This window comes from Garra rufa, chromosome 7, assembly GCF_049309525.1.
Source record: "Garra rufa chromosome 7, GarRuf1.0, whole genome shotgun sequence".
Lineage (NCBI taxonomy): Eukaryota > Metazoa > Chordata > Actinopteri > Cypriniformes > Cyprinidae > Garra > Garra rufa.
The window spans coordinates 28195340-28209100 of record NC_133367.1 but is presented as its reverse complement, the minus strand read 5'-3'; positions in this window follow the sequence as shown (position 1 = coordinate 28209100).

Here is a 13761-nt window from a genome sequence, read left to right as displayed (position 1 = left end):
CTTACTATGGTTTTACCACTGTAACTGTAGTTTTACTATAGTATTTGTAGTATATTATGCACAGTAAACACAACTCTAACTATGGTTTTACCACTGTGACTGTAGTTTTACTATAGTATTTTTAGTATAAACACAGTAAACACAACTCTAACTATGGTTTTACCACTGTGACTGTAGTTTTACTATAGTATTTTTAGTATAAGCACAGTAAACACAACTCTTACTATGGTTTTACCACTGTAACTGTAGTTTTACTATAGTATTTTTAGTATAAACACAGTAAACACAACACTTACTATGGTTTTACCACTGTGACTGTAGTTTTACTATAGTATTTTTAGTATAAACACAGTAAACACAACTCTAACTATGGTTTTACCACTGTGACTGTAGTTTTACTATAGTATTTTTAGTATAAGCACAGTAAACACAACTCTAACTATGGTTTTACCACTGTGACTGTAGTTTTACTATAGTATTTTTAGTATAAGCACAGTAAACACAACTCTAACTATGGTTTTACCACTGTAACTGTAGTTTTACTATAGTATTTTTAGTATAAACACAGTAAACACAACACTTACTATGGTTTTACCACTGTGACTGTAGTTTTACTATAGTATTTTTAGTATAAACACAGTAAACACAACTCTAACTATGGTTTTACCACTGTGACTGTAGTTTTACTATAGTATTTTTAGTATAAGCACAGTAAACACAACTCTAACTATGGTTTTACCACTGTGACTGTAGTTTTACTATAGTATTTTTAGTATAAGCACAGTAAACACAACTCTAACTATGGTTTTACCACTGTGACTGTAGTTTTACTATAGTATTTGTAGTATATGCACAGTAAACACAACTCTAACTATGGTTTTACCACTGTGACTGTAGTTTTACTATAGTATTTTTAGTATAAACACAGTAAACACAACTCTAACTATGGTTTTACCACTGTGACTGTAGTTTTACTATAGTATTTTTAGTATAAGCACAGTAAACATAACTCTTACTATGGTTTTACCACTGTAACTGTAGTTTTACTATAGTATTTTTAGTATAAACACAGTAAACACAACACTTACTATGGTTTTACCACTGTGACTGTAGTTTTACTATAGTATTTTTAGTATAAACACAGTAAACACAACTCTAACTATGGTTTTACCACTGTGACTGTAGTTTTACTATATTATTATTAGTATAAGCACAGTAAACACAACTCTTACTATGGTTTTACCACAGTAACCGTAGTTTTACTATTGTAACTGTGATTTTACGGTGTACTATTTGTAAAGCACAGTAACCACAATGCCTACCACACTTTTAAATGTTTTTTGTGAAGTAATTGTAATTCAGTATTTGTTTCTGTCTTGCAGTTATGTCAGATCACCTACTCCAGCAGCTCTTTTAAGAAGCCATCTCTGGTAAAAGCCATCACTGTATGAACTGTAATTCATAATTAATGTACACATAGTTTTGCTCTCTCTCTCTTTCTGTGGTTCATCATGACATTTTTAAAATCTCATAATTTTGACCAATTCTGTCAGAAAGCTGCTAGAATGAACAGGGAACTTGAACTCAAAGCTCCCAATGCTGATCTTGAAGAAGCTGTGAAAGAGGCTGAAAAGTCCTTCTATGATTCAATCTTTCACAGTAATGTTGAAGACATTTAGCTATAACTGATTTGCTTTAATCAACGCATCCTTATTGTTAGTGTTAATAATACCTTTCCTTACAGTCCTTCCTCTCAAATATTTTGGTCACAGATTTTGTTTAGCACATTGTCTCAACATGTGTGTATTTCTCTTTGTTTCAGGGTAAAGGGAAGACCAAAGGAAGGCCTGTCATGGGATTTGAATTGGGCCATGTTGTGCATTTCTGGAAAAGACCAAAAGCAAAGGCAAACATTCCAATGGTATGTCAATGTTGGTCTGAGCACCTGGACTGAACTGTACTGCAGTTACATTTTGCACAGCATCTGTACATACCCTACAGCCCCATCAGAAACAACAATCAACAAAGTGTCATGTCGAAGTATTAATAATTCATACAATTTACCAAGCCAGCAAATGTATATGATATTGTACAAGTGTACTCATATAAAATTCTATGATTTTTCACTTGTACTTGTGTCATTGGCCATTGCCTCAACTCTAATGTTAATTGTGTCCATTGTAAGTAGTCAGAGTGTTTATACCAATCCAGTTTATATTAAGTCCATCATATTCTCTCTACATTAACCTTTACAAATTTTCACTGCCTCTTCCTGTTCTAACAGTACATGATATCTGCCCACACCTCAGAGTCTGCCTTTCTTTCTATGTTGATTTTTATTTAACACATCTGTCTAAGAAGCACAAGTCTGGAAATGCTAGTTTATCTTGACACAAATCAGATCATTAGTAAATTTGGCCAAATCAGATTGCTTAAAGCTGTCCTTACCAAGAGCAAGAACAACAATAAGAACTATTTTAGCATCCACACCAACGGACGATAGCGTTCTGTTTACTATTATACATGCTACAGTCATCTGCCATCTGTTGTCAATGTTTTTGTTGTTCATCATGTGATAAATTCTCTTTCTTCCTGTCTTGCAGGATTTCTTGAAGACTACTTATGTATATACATATCCAGTGATAGTGACAGGAGTGACCACAGTAGAGATGGGAGTGTTGACTGTAGAGGAGAAAGTCAAATAATAATAATATTATAATTGTTATTAACCAGTAATTTGTCTTGCATTTAGTCACAATAGAAGCAAACAACGATTACAGGAGAGATATATTTTAAAGGTAATAATTGTAAAATATTGAAATATTGTTCTAATCATTGTTTGCCTATTAGTTTGTTAAACAGAAGCATTGAATATTATTTGGCATCTTAACATTTTCTGCAAACAAATTCTCTTTTTGTTTTTGACTATTAGACAATCTTTTTAAGGGGTTTTCTATTGCCTATTTCTTAATTACCTCTATGCAAATGCATTTCAAATACAATCAACTGCTTGTTTTGTCTTTTTTTTTCCGTAATGGCACAAACTGGAGAGAGAGAATGCTTCTTCTGGGAACTTTTTATCTGTGAAAAGTTTGATATGTCAATAAACATTGGGAAATGACTACAAAATGTGTGATTCATTATTTTTTATTATTCTTATAGTTCATCTGGCAGGTCTAAGAATTGCAATTTTGTAAGGTCCATTTCCAGGAAACAGAAGTGATTAATTGTTTACCCTTAATACACTGTAAATGTTACAGAAGCACAATTAAACAGTAGAAAAAAGCTTCATGTTTAATCATTAGAGGTGCATGTTTTTTGTTTTGAAAGCAAATGAAACATTTTGAATTATTGTTCACAGCAATTTATATCAAAGTTTTGAGTTTAAATATTGTACATAAATTTATATTAGTGTGAACATAATTTACTATGGGAACCATTATGCCCTTATTTTAAAAAATAAAATAAAATAATCCTGGTAATCAATAAATCTATTGCTGCATCAAGTTAACCAAACTATCCAATCTGTTGTTCCAGTTTTATGTTGAGTGGGGACAAATAAATATTGAACTGATTATCTGTATTTGCCACAAGAACCCGGAAGATCATGTCATAAATGACCATATTTGGACAAGCAAACGAGACGACTCTGTTCAATTTGGTTGCCATTTGGAACTCGCTGTGATTGGACTATCTTTTAATCCAAATGAAAAACAACGCTTAATGTTACAAAGTCCGTGTTGCTCTTATTACATCAGTAATACCTTCAGTTAACAACGAAGTGTTGCTATGTTGTGAGAACTTCCTAATTTACCGAGATCGTAACCCTAACCCTAAGCAGATCTTAATTAAACTACAAATAACAGCGCCATTTTTTTCGTGTTCTATAGATAGAATGGCAGAGGTTTGTGGGTAATGTAGTTTAAAATGTTTATTATTAAAATAGTGGAAAATGCAATCTTTTTTGAACAAAGGTTTATCTAAACAAGTACACTGTGCAAATATCTATGACATATTTAAGAGGCATGCTGAAATTTGGTTTTTTACTAAGATCATTTTTTAAAACACCTTTATACCACCTTTCCATGAATGTTTGAAAACTGTGTCCAACAATATGTAATTAACATAGCATAAGTAGTTGTCCTGCCAATTTTCTCTTTGACATTATAATCAGACACTGATTTACAGCCATTTGAAATGTTCATTTTTTTGCTCTTCCATGGGACTCTACTGGGCCCCTGGGGATTGAAGGGCAGTCAAAACACACAAATCTATTCTCATCATGGACAACACACTGTGCTGAGTCATATTTTTTAGATTGTCTTTTCAACAATTTGCCAATATGTAAGTTGCAAGTCATAGTTATCTTAGAATAAGAATAGACATTTCCTAGTTGAATTGCGCTCCATTTATTTCATTAGATCAGGAGCAAGAATTGAGTGATGACAGGAAATGAAGACACCAGTTTAAACAATCAATACATATTGTGACACTTCTTTGTACTATCACACAATGTCAGTGTGTCATTCAGTAAGACAAGGTACAGACCGTGTGGTTTATGCAAAAGCTATACAATTCATGCAATGCAAAGGATCATAATATAAAAGACATCATTTGTATCTTTGTCAAATATTCCTCATCTTTGTCCATCTTTGCAAAACATCAGTAATGTGCATGCTCATCTTATTTATTATACAGTACAGGATTGATGTTGATCTTTCTCTGGTCCATCACCCTCAGCTGTGCATAAAGTGCCTGTAGCAATATACTGTAGTCCATGCAGTCTCTTCTAATGAATCTTTCAGCCTTCCCTTCATGTATTGAATGTCATTAATATGACCAAATGTCGCATCTTGATTAAAACACTCATGGTAATTATGTGTATTGTTTACACAATTAAATGGTGTATTTACCAAACATTCCTAATAAAGAATATTTACCATACTTTATTATCCAATACTTTGTGCTACATCATAAAGACAGCTAAAGTAGCCTATTAAGACAAATGATATTCAAGAGAAATAAAAATGGGTTATGTTAAAACCATATTATTTTAACCAGATGAAGCCTCCCAAATGCATGCATGGTTAAATGTCTTGAGCATCATAGAATCACATTCAGTTTCCTGCTCATCATCAGAGCTCTCTTGGTTTTCTTCCTCTTGCTTGCTTATCCATATCCCTATCTTAATAATCTCCTTCCATGTCATGAACAATTTGAAGTTGTTATCCAGCACACTACAGTACAACTGACGGACAAAAGACATGTGACCAATTTAAATCATATCACTTTATTGTCACAATACCATGATCACAAGTGTACAGGTGGTGACATTTTTTTGTGAAAACTGCAGCATGAAAGTATAGACAACAAATGCTCAATGCAGGCAACACACACATATAAGGGACTCAATACAGGTAGAGAACAATAAGGTAAATAGTATGCTATACAGAGAGCATGAAATTAAAACAATAATCACAGTACGCATACCTTTGCAGCGCAGTGTGGAATGAATCATTTCAAACAGAATGTCATGGTGCAGAATAATAGCGAGTTAGAGTCCAGACAGTGCAACTGATAGAGAGCAGTGCATATGAGCTTGATGTGCTGTGTATTGTTTCTGGTATAAGTTCAGTGCAGTCTAATTGCCTGTGGAAAAATGTGTCTGCTGGTGCAGGTTCTGCAATAACTTCTGCCTGATGGTAACGATGAGAGTAATCCATGGCTCTGGTGGCTGGAGTCTCTGATGGTCCTCTGTGCTTTCCTCACACACCAACTGATGTAAATATCCTGGAGGGACATAACATGTATTTAGGGTGTTGTAAATTAATAAACAATATATATCTTTATTTTTAATTGTTGCATTGGACTTACCATTGATTCTTGTTGGAGATATGAGCCAAATGGATCCCTTCACAACTATTTTGCAGTTGTCATTTGTGAAGTTTACTTTTACGGGCCGTAACATCTGAGCTGTCACAGTAGAGTTGTTCAGGAATGCAGTCTTCATCGCAGTTTACTGGCGGTTTCAGGCTGCAATGCTGCATCTGGTGGCCATTGAATTGATATCGTCAACTGGCTTCACCCTCCTTCAAACAAACAAAACAATAAGTCAACAATAATTCCAGAGAAATAGTGTTGATGAATAGGTGCAGGTGTCAGTACTCACCATATTTGGCCAATCCTGCCCAAATTCCAGAGATGATAGCACAGTTGATTTGCCAATTCTAGGAGCTATAAAAAAAAAAAAAAGTGCATGTGAAAAATGGTAACGGCTGTCTTTTGAGAAATTAACATCAATTGCTATACCCCATATAACCCTAACCCCAACCCATATAACTACATTGCTTGAATACATACATACCAGTAGAAATGTGCAAATTTTCAGCTCAGTGTTTGGGCACAAGAAGACCATGTTCATTCCTCATTCATCAGGATTGGATTGCCGGGACTGATTTTCTTTTCTTTTTTTGGTCTTCATCTTTAAAACAATACAATATTTATTGACCCAATTTTTTTTAGTATTATTGTTGTTTAAACATATTGTGGCGGGAGTCCCGAGGCACAATCAGCGTCGCCCTGGCAACTCACGCCAAACACCTGGACCTCATCACCACGGACCAATCGTTCACGGACGCCGCCCCTACAAAAGCCGGTTGCTCACCACAGATCACTGAGAAACTATCTCCGATGAGGTTGAAGCTTACCTGCTCTCTGCTCTCATTTCCCCCTACAGATTCGCCGTGAACGATTGGCCACCGTCACTTCTGGACACCGCCACCACCGCGAACTCACCTTCAAGCACCTACCCGTTTGCTTGCACCTTCCTGGGGAATTCTGCACGACAAGGACTTCACCTCTCACGGAGCACCGACGCACATTCACCTGCCACTTCACCGTTTCACTTAAGTCTGTTCAATAAACTCACCCTCCGGGGCTCAACTAAAAGTCTTGTCTTGTCGTGCTGTTCCCCGCCCGGCCACAAGGTGGTGGAGAATGCGGGCAAGTTTCCGGGGCTGAGAACACCGACGAGCAAGACTCACTGTTTGTTTACACCGCCATCTTGCCCCCATTCACTTCCGGTTCTGTTTTTTTCAGGGCGCGCCGCTCCCCGAGATCATGGAAGAACTGGTCAAACAACTCACCGAGGTTAGCGTCCGCCAGCAGCAATGCTTTGAACTGTTGACGGAGCAACATGGACAGATTCAAGGATATTTGGCAGAACTACGTGCCCCGGCTGCTCACACCGTCCCGCTGCCGGACCCCCGCGCCGCCGCCGCTCGACTACTACCTAAACTGACCGCAGATGATGATATTGAGGCTTACCTCAAAATGTTTGAGTCTGTCGCTCGCACAGAGGGTTGGGCGAGAGGAATTTGGGCGGAGATATTGGCGCCGCTGCTTTCTGGTGAGGCCCAACGGGCGTATTTTTCATTGCCAGCAGCAGCACAAAATAACTATAGTGAATTAAAGAGAGAAATTTTAGGGCGTTTGGGGCTTTCAGCCGTTGCGGCTGCACAGCGTTTTCATGACTGGGAGTTTAAAGCACGGTTGCCAATTCGCGCTCAAATAGCCGATCTGATGCGGTTAGCAGAGCATTGGTTACTAGAGAACTCGCCATCTCCGGCCCAGGTAGTCGAGAAAGTAGTAGTCGACCGGGTGCTGAGAGCGCTACCGCGTTCAATGAAGCAGGCGGCCGGGATGAAGGGTCCAAGAACTCTAGCCGAGCTGGTTGACGCCGTGGAGCTGGCGGACGCAGCCTTCCACCGGGAGGCCGGGGAGCGAGCGCCGCCTTTCCCCCGGAGGGTGAACCAGGAGCGACGCACGCCAGAGGCGCACCCCCGCGCAGTATACAGACCGCCCAGTCCCCGCGACGAGCCAATGCCCACCGATCCACCATCACCGACCCCCAAAGCCTGGATGACCGGCTGCGTGGTGCACCGGGAAACGCCACCAGGAGCCCCCACGACCTTCGTCATGATTCGAGGACGACGGTATCGGGCCCTCCTCGACTCCGGAAGTTCAGTCTCCCTCGCCAGGCCCGGACCCCTAGAACCCCGGCCAGCCCCCAAGTCAACGATGCCTATCACGTGTGTCCACGGTGACACCCGTCAGGTACCTACAAGTCTACTTACCTTTCGTAGGGATGGAAAAGCCTGGACCCTGGAAGTCGGAGTCGTAAGCGACCTGCCGGTCCCATTGCTGTTGGGGCGCGACTGGCCGGGGTTGGAGGCTGCCCTCGCCGAAGCTGCCCGGTCCCCTCGTCCTCGGCACCACCAGCATCGGCCGCCGTCGCGGGGATCTCGAGGCCATACCAACCTGTTGACAACCGACAGTGGGAGAGATGGTGAGTCCCCCTCCCGTAATACTAACCTCTTCCATGATGTCTTCCGGCAGGTTACGGGCGGGGGAGACTTTGGCCGCGCCCAGAAGGAGGACGACCGGCTGAAGCACTGTTGGCGACAGGTCCGCATCCTGGAGGGAAAGGAAGTCCTCCCGGCACCTCACCCTCTCCCATATTTCGTCGTCCAGAACGGTCTGCTATACTGCGTCGCGGAGCGACGGGGGGAGGTCAAACACCTGCTGGTCGTCCCAAAGACCAAGACGGAGCTGGTCCTAGAGTTGGCACATTCGCACCCCATGGCTGGTCACCTGGGAGCCCAAAACACGACGCAACGGATTCGGGATCGATTCCACTGGCCCGGCCTGGAGGCCGAGGTCAGGAGGTTTTGCCAGGCCTGCCCTACGTGCCAGCGCACGTCACCCAGAAAACCTCCCCCCAGCCCGCTGATTCCATTACCCATCATCGGGGTGCCCTTTGAGCGAATCGGGATGGACATCGTGGGGCCGTTGCCGAGGTCTGGCCGGGGACACGAGCACATCCTCGTTATCGTGGACTACGCCACCCGGTACCCAGAAGCAGTCCCCCTCCGCCAAGCCACCGCCAAAGCCATCGCTCGCGAGCTGTTCCTGCTCTCCAGCCGGGTGGGTCTACCGTCGGAGATACTGACCGACCAGGGAACCCCCTTTATGTCCCGGCTAATGGCTGACCTCTGCCGGCTGCTGAAGGTAAAGCAAGTGAGGACCTCGGTCTACCACCCCCAGACCGACGGGCTCGTCGAGAGGTTCAACCAGACCTTAAAACAGATGTTGCGACGGGTGGCCGCCGAAGACAAAAAGGACTGGGATCTGCTCTTGCCTTATGTGCTGTTCGGCATCCGGGAGGTACCACAGGCCTCCACAGGGTTCACTCCCTTCGAACTCCTCTTCGGCCGGCAACCCCGTGGCCTCCTCGACGTAGCCCGAGAAGCCTGGGAGCAGCAGCCGGCAGTCTACCGGACCGTCGTCGAGCACGTCCGAGACATGCGGGAGAAGATCGACCGGGTCATGCCGTTAGTCCGGGAACACCTGGTGAAATCCCAACAGGCCCAGCAACGTCTCTACAACCGGGCGGCCCAACCGCGGGAGTTCCAACCTGGAGATAGGGTGATGGTCCTGGTCCCCAACGCAGCCTGCAAGTTCTTGGCCCAGTGGCAGGGGCCCTACACGGTTGAGGAGCGAGTGGGCCCAGTTAACTACCGGGTAAGACAACCCGGCCGAAGAAGAGTAAACCAATTATATCACGTTAACCTGTTGAAGAAGTGGATCGGGGACCGGGACCAGCTCGCCGCCCTCGCCTCCCAAGATCCCGCGGTTGTAGATGTCAATCCCAACCTGTCAGCCACACAGAAGACGGAGCTGCGGCACCTGGTCGGTCAGTTCCTGGACGTCTTCTCCGACAGCCCCGGCCAGACTAATGTCCTAAGCCACGACATCTGCACCCCTCCGGGCGTCCTCGTCCGGCAACGGCCCTACCGAGTCCCAGAGGCCCGCCGGCAGGCTATAGAGGCGGAAGTCCAAAAGATGCTCAAGCTGGGGGTAATAGAACCATCACGGAGCCCGTGGTCCAGCCCGATTGTCCTGGTCCCGAAGCCCGACGGCACCCTGAGGTTCTGTAATGACTACCGACGCCTAAACGACATCTCCGACTTTGACAGCTACCCCATGCCCCGAGTGGATGAGCTCCTGGAACGGTTGGGGAGGGCTCGGTACATCACAACACTCGACCTCACCAAAGGCTACTGGCAAGTCCCCCTCTCGGCCGACGCCAAGCCCAAAACGGCCTTCTCGACGCCCTCGGGGCACTGGCAGTACCGGGTTCTCCCCTTTGGCCTGCATGGGGCCCCCGCCACCTTTCAACGACTAATGGATGTAATCCTCCGTCCCCATCAGGCCTATGCCGCAGCGTACCTCGACGACGTGGTCATCCACTCGGAGGCGTGGGAAGACCACCTGGAGCGGCTGCGCAGGGTGCTGTTGGAGCTTCGCCGGGCTGGACTAACCGCCAACCCCCGCAAATGCCACCTAGCCATGAACGAAGGCAGGTACCTCGGCTTCAAAGTGGGAAGAGGACTCATCCGGCCTCAGGAGGACAAGGTCAAAGCCATTATGGATGCCCCTAAGCCATCCACCAAGTCGCAGGTACGTGCCTTCTTGGGGTTGGCGGGTTATTATCGGTGCTTTATCCCCGGCTTTTCCTCTATAGCCGCCCCTCTGACAGACCTGACCAGGAAGGGACAGCCAGAGCGGATCCGTTGGTCTGGGGAAACCGAGGAGGCCTTCCGGCGCATCAAGGAGGCCCTGACCACCGAGCCCGTCCTGCGTGCCCCAGACTTCAACTGTCCCTTCCTGCTCCAAACGGATGCCTCCGACACGGGATTGGGGGCCGTGCTCTCCCAGGTCCAGGAGGGAGAGGAGCATCCGATTGTGTACATCAGCCGGAAGCTGTCCAAGGCCGAGCGCAACTACGCCGCGGTAGAAAAAGAAGCTCTCGCCATCAAGTGGGCAGTCCTGGAGCTGAGGTACTATTTATTAGGTCGACATTTTACACTGTTTACAGATCATGCACCGCTACAGTGGATGGCCCGGGCCAAAGACACTAACGCCCGGGTCACGAGGTGGTTCCTCTCGCTCCAGGACTTCCACTTCGATGTGCGCCACCGGGCCGGATCCAGCAACTCCAACGCTGACGGACTCTCTCGGTCTTGGGCAGCGTATGCAGGTCTGTCAGGGGTCATTCCCCTCCCACCCCCTGTCTCCCCTTTTGTTTCTGCCACCAGGACCAGGACGTCGCTTGGGGGGGGGAGTGTGGCGGGAGTCCCGAGGCACAATCAGCGTCGCCCTGGCAACTCACGCCAAACACCTGGACCTCATCACCACGGACCAATCGTTCACGGACGCCGCCCCTACAAAAGCCGGTTGCTCACCACAGATCACTGAGAAACTATCTCCGATGAGGTTGAAGCTTACCTGCTCTCTGCTCTCATTTCCCCCTACAGATTCGCCGTGAACGATTGGCCACCGTCACTTCTGGACACCGCCACCACCGCGAACTCACCTTCAAGCACCTACCCGTTTGCTTGCACCTTCCTGGGGAATTCTGCACGACAAGGACTTCACCTCTCACGGAGCACCGACGCACATTCACCTGCCACTTCACCGTTTCACTTAAGTCTGTTCAATAAACTCACCCTCCGGGGCTCAACTAAAAGTCTTGTCTTGTCGTGCTGTTCCCCGCCCGGCCACAATATAAATTAAGCAGTTACAATTATATACTTCAAGCTCAAGTTCCCTGGCAACTCTAGCAGGCTCCTGAGTTCATCTGTATGCATCAGATTCAGAGTCTGAGAAAAGGCCATCATGCAAACTCTAAGCTTCTATTTTTCAACAGAGCACAAAATAATGTGTTAAGTGAGGGAGTAAAGAAATAAGATGAAGAGAAATAAGCAGAATTGTGTAAGTTTAACAGAATGAGAAGCAAGCAGCATTAGAAAAAAAAAAATTATTTAACAGCAAACTAAAATGAATTATTTTAAATATGATTACCTGCTGATGGTTTTGTTGTAAGCAGTTTAAAGGCCTCTTCACACCAAGGATGAGTCCACACTGCAGCTATTTGACATAAAATGACACAGAAACAATATGGTTGGAATCTCTTTCAGAATTTTTTTTTCCAGATGTTGAACAATGAAAACATTGACAGCCAATCAAAATCCACCACACAAATAGCCTGAGCATTTAAATGCAGACAACATAACTGCAGCATACGCTTATGATAAAAAGAATGTTATTTTCTGTTAGTGTGAAAAATAAACAATTAAAATAGTCATTATAATTCTTGCTCTTGGTGTGAACAGCTTTAAGTGATCTGATTTGGCCAAATTAACTGAAGGTCTGATTTCTCACACGACAAGTTAGAGATAGGAGTGAGTGTTGACTAGAAGAGAAATTTAAAAAAAATAATCAGTAGACATGTAAGGCTTGGTAAATTGTATGAATTATTAATACTTCGACATGACACTTTGTTGGTTGTTGTTTCTGATGGGGCTGTAGGGTATGTACAGATGCTGTGCAAAATGTAACTGCAGTACAGTTCAGTCCAGGTGCTCAGACCAACATTGACATACCATTGGAATGTTTGCCTTTGCTTTTGGTCTTTTCCAGAAATGCACAACATGGCCCAATTCAAATCCCATGACAGGCCTTCCTTTGGTCTTCCCTTTACCCTGAAACAAAGAGAAATACACACATGTTGAGACAATGTGTTAAACAAAATCTGTGACCAAAATATTTGAGAGGAAGGACTGTAAGGAAAGGTATTATTAACACTAACAATAAGGATGCGTTGATTAAAGCAAATCAGTTATAGCTAAATGTCTTCAACATTACTGTGAAAGATTGAATCATAGAAGGACTTTTCAGCCTCTTTCACAGCTTCTTCAAGATCAGCATTGGGAGCTTTGAGTTCAAGTTCCCTGTTCATTCTAGCAGCTTTCTGACAGAATTGGTCAAAATTATGAGATTTTAAAAATGTCATGATGAACCACAGAAAGAGAGAGAGAGCAAAACTATGTGTACATTAATTATGGATTACAGTTCATACAGTGATGGCTTTTACCAGAGATGGCTTCTTAAAAGAGCTGCTGGAGTAGGTGATCTGACATAACTGCAAGACAGAAACAAATACTGAATTACAATTCACAAAAAACATTTAAAAGTGTGGTAGGCATTGTGGTTACTGTGCTTTACAAATAGTACACCGTAAAATCACAGTTACAATAGTAAAACTACGGTTACTGTGGTAAAACCATAGTAAGAGTTGTGTTTACTGTGCTTATACTAATAATAATATAGTAAAACTACAGTCACAGTGGTAAAACCATAGTTAGAGTTGTGTTTACTGTGTTTATACTAAAAATACTATAGTAAAACTACAGTCACAGTGGTAAAACCATAGTTAGAGTTGTGTTTACTGTGTTTATACTAAAAATACTATAGTAAAACTACAGTCACAGTGGTAAAACCATAGTTAGAGTTGTGTTTACTGTGCATATACTACAAATACTATAGTAAAACTACAGTTACAGTGGTAAAACCATAGTAAGAGTTGTGTTTACTGTGCTTATACTAAAAATACTATAGTAAAACTACAGTTACAGTGGTAAAACCATAGTTAGAGTTGTGTTTACTGTGCATATACTACAAATACTATAGTAAAACTACAGTTACAGTGGTAAAACCATAGTAAGTGTTGTGTTTACTGTGCTTATACTAAAAATACTATAGTAAAACTACAGTTACAGTGGTAAAACCATAGTTAGAGTTGTGTTTACTGTGTTTATACTAAAAATACTATAGTAAAACTACAGTCACAGTGGTAAA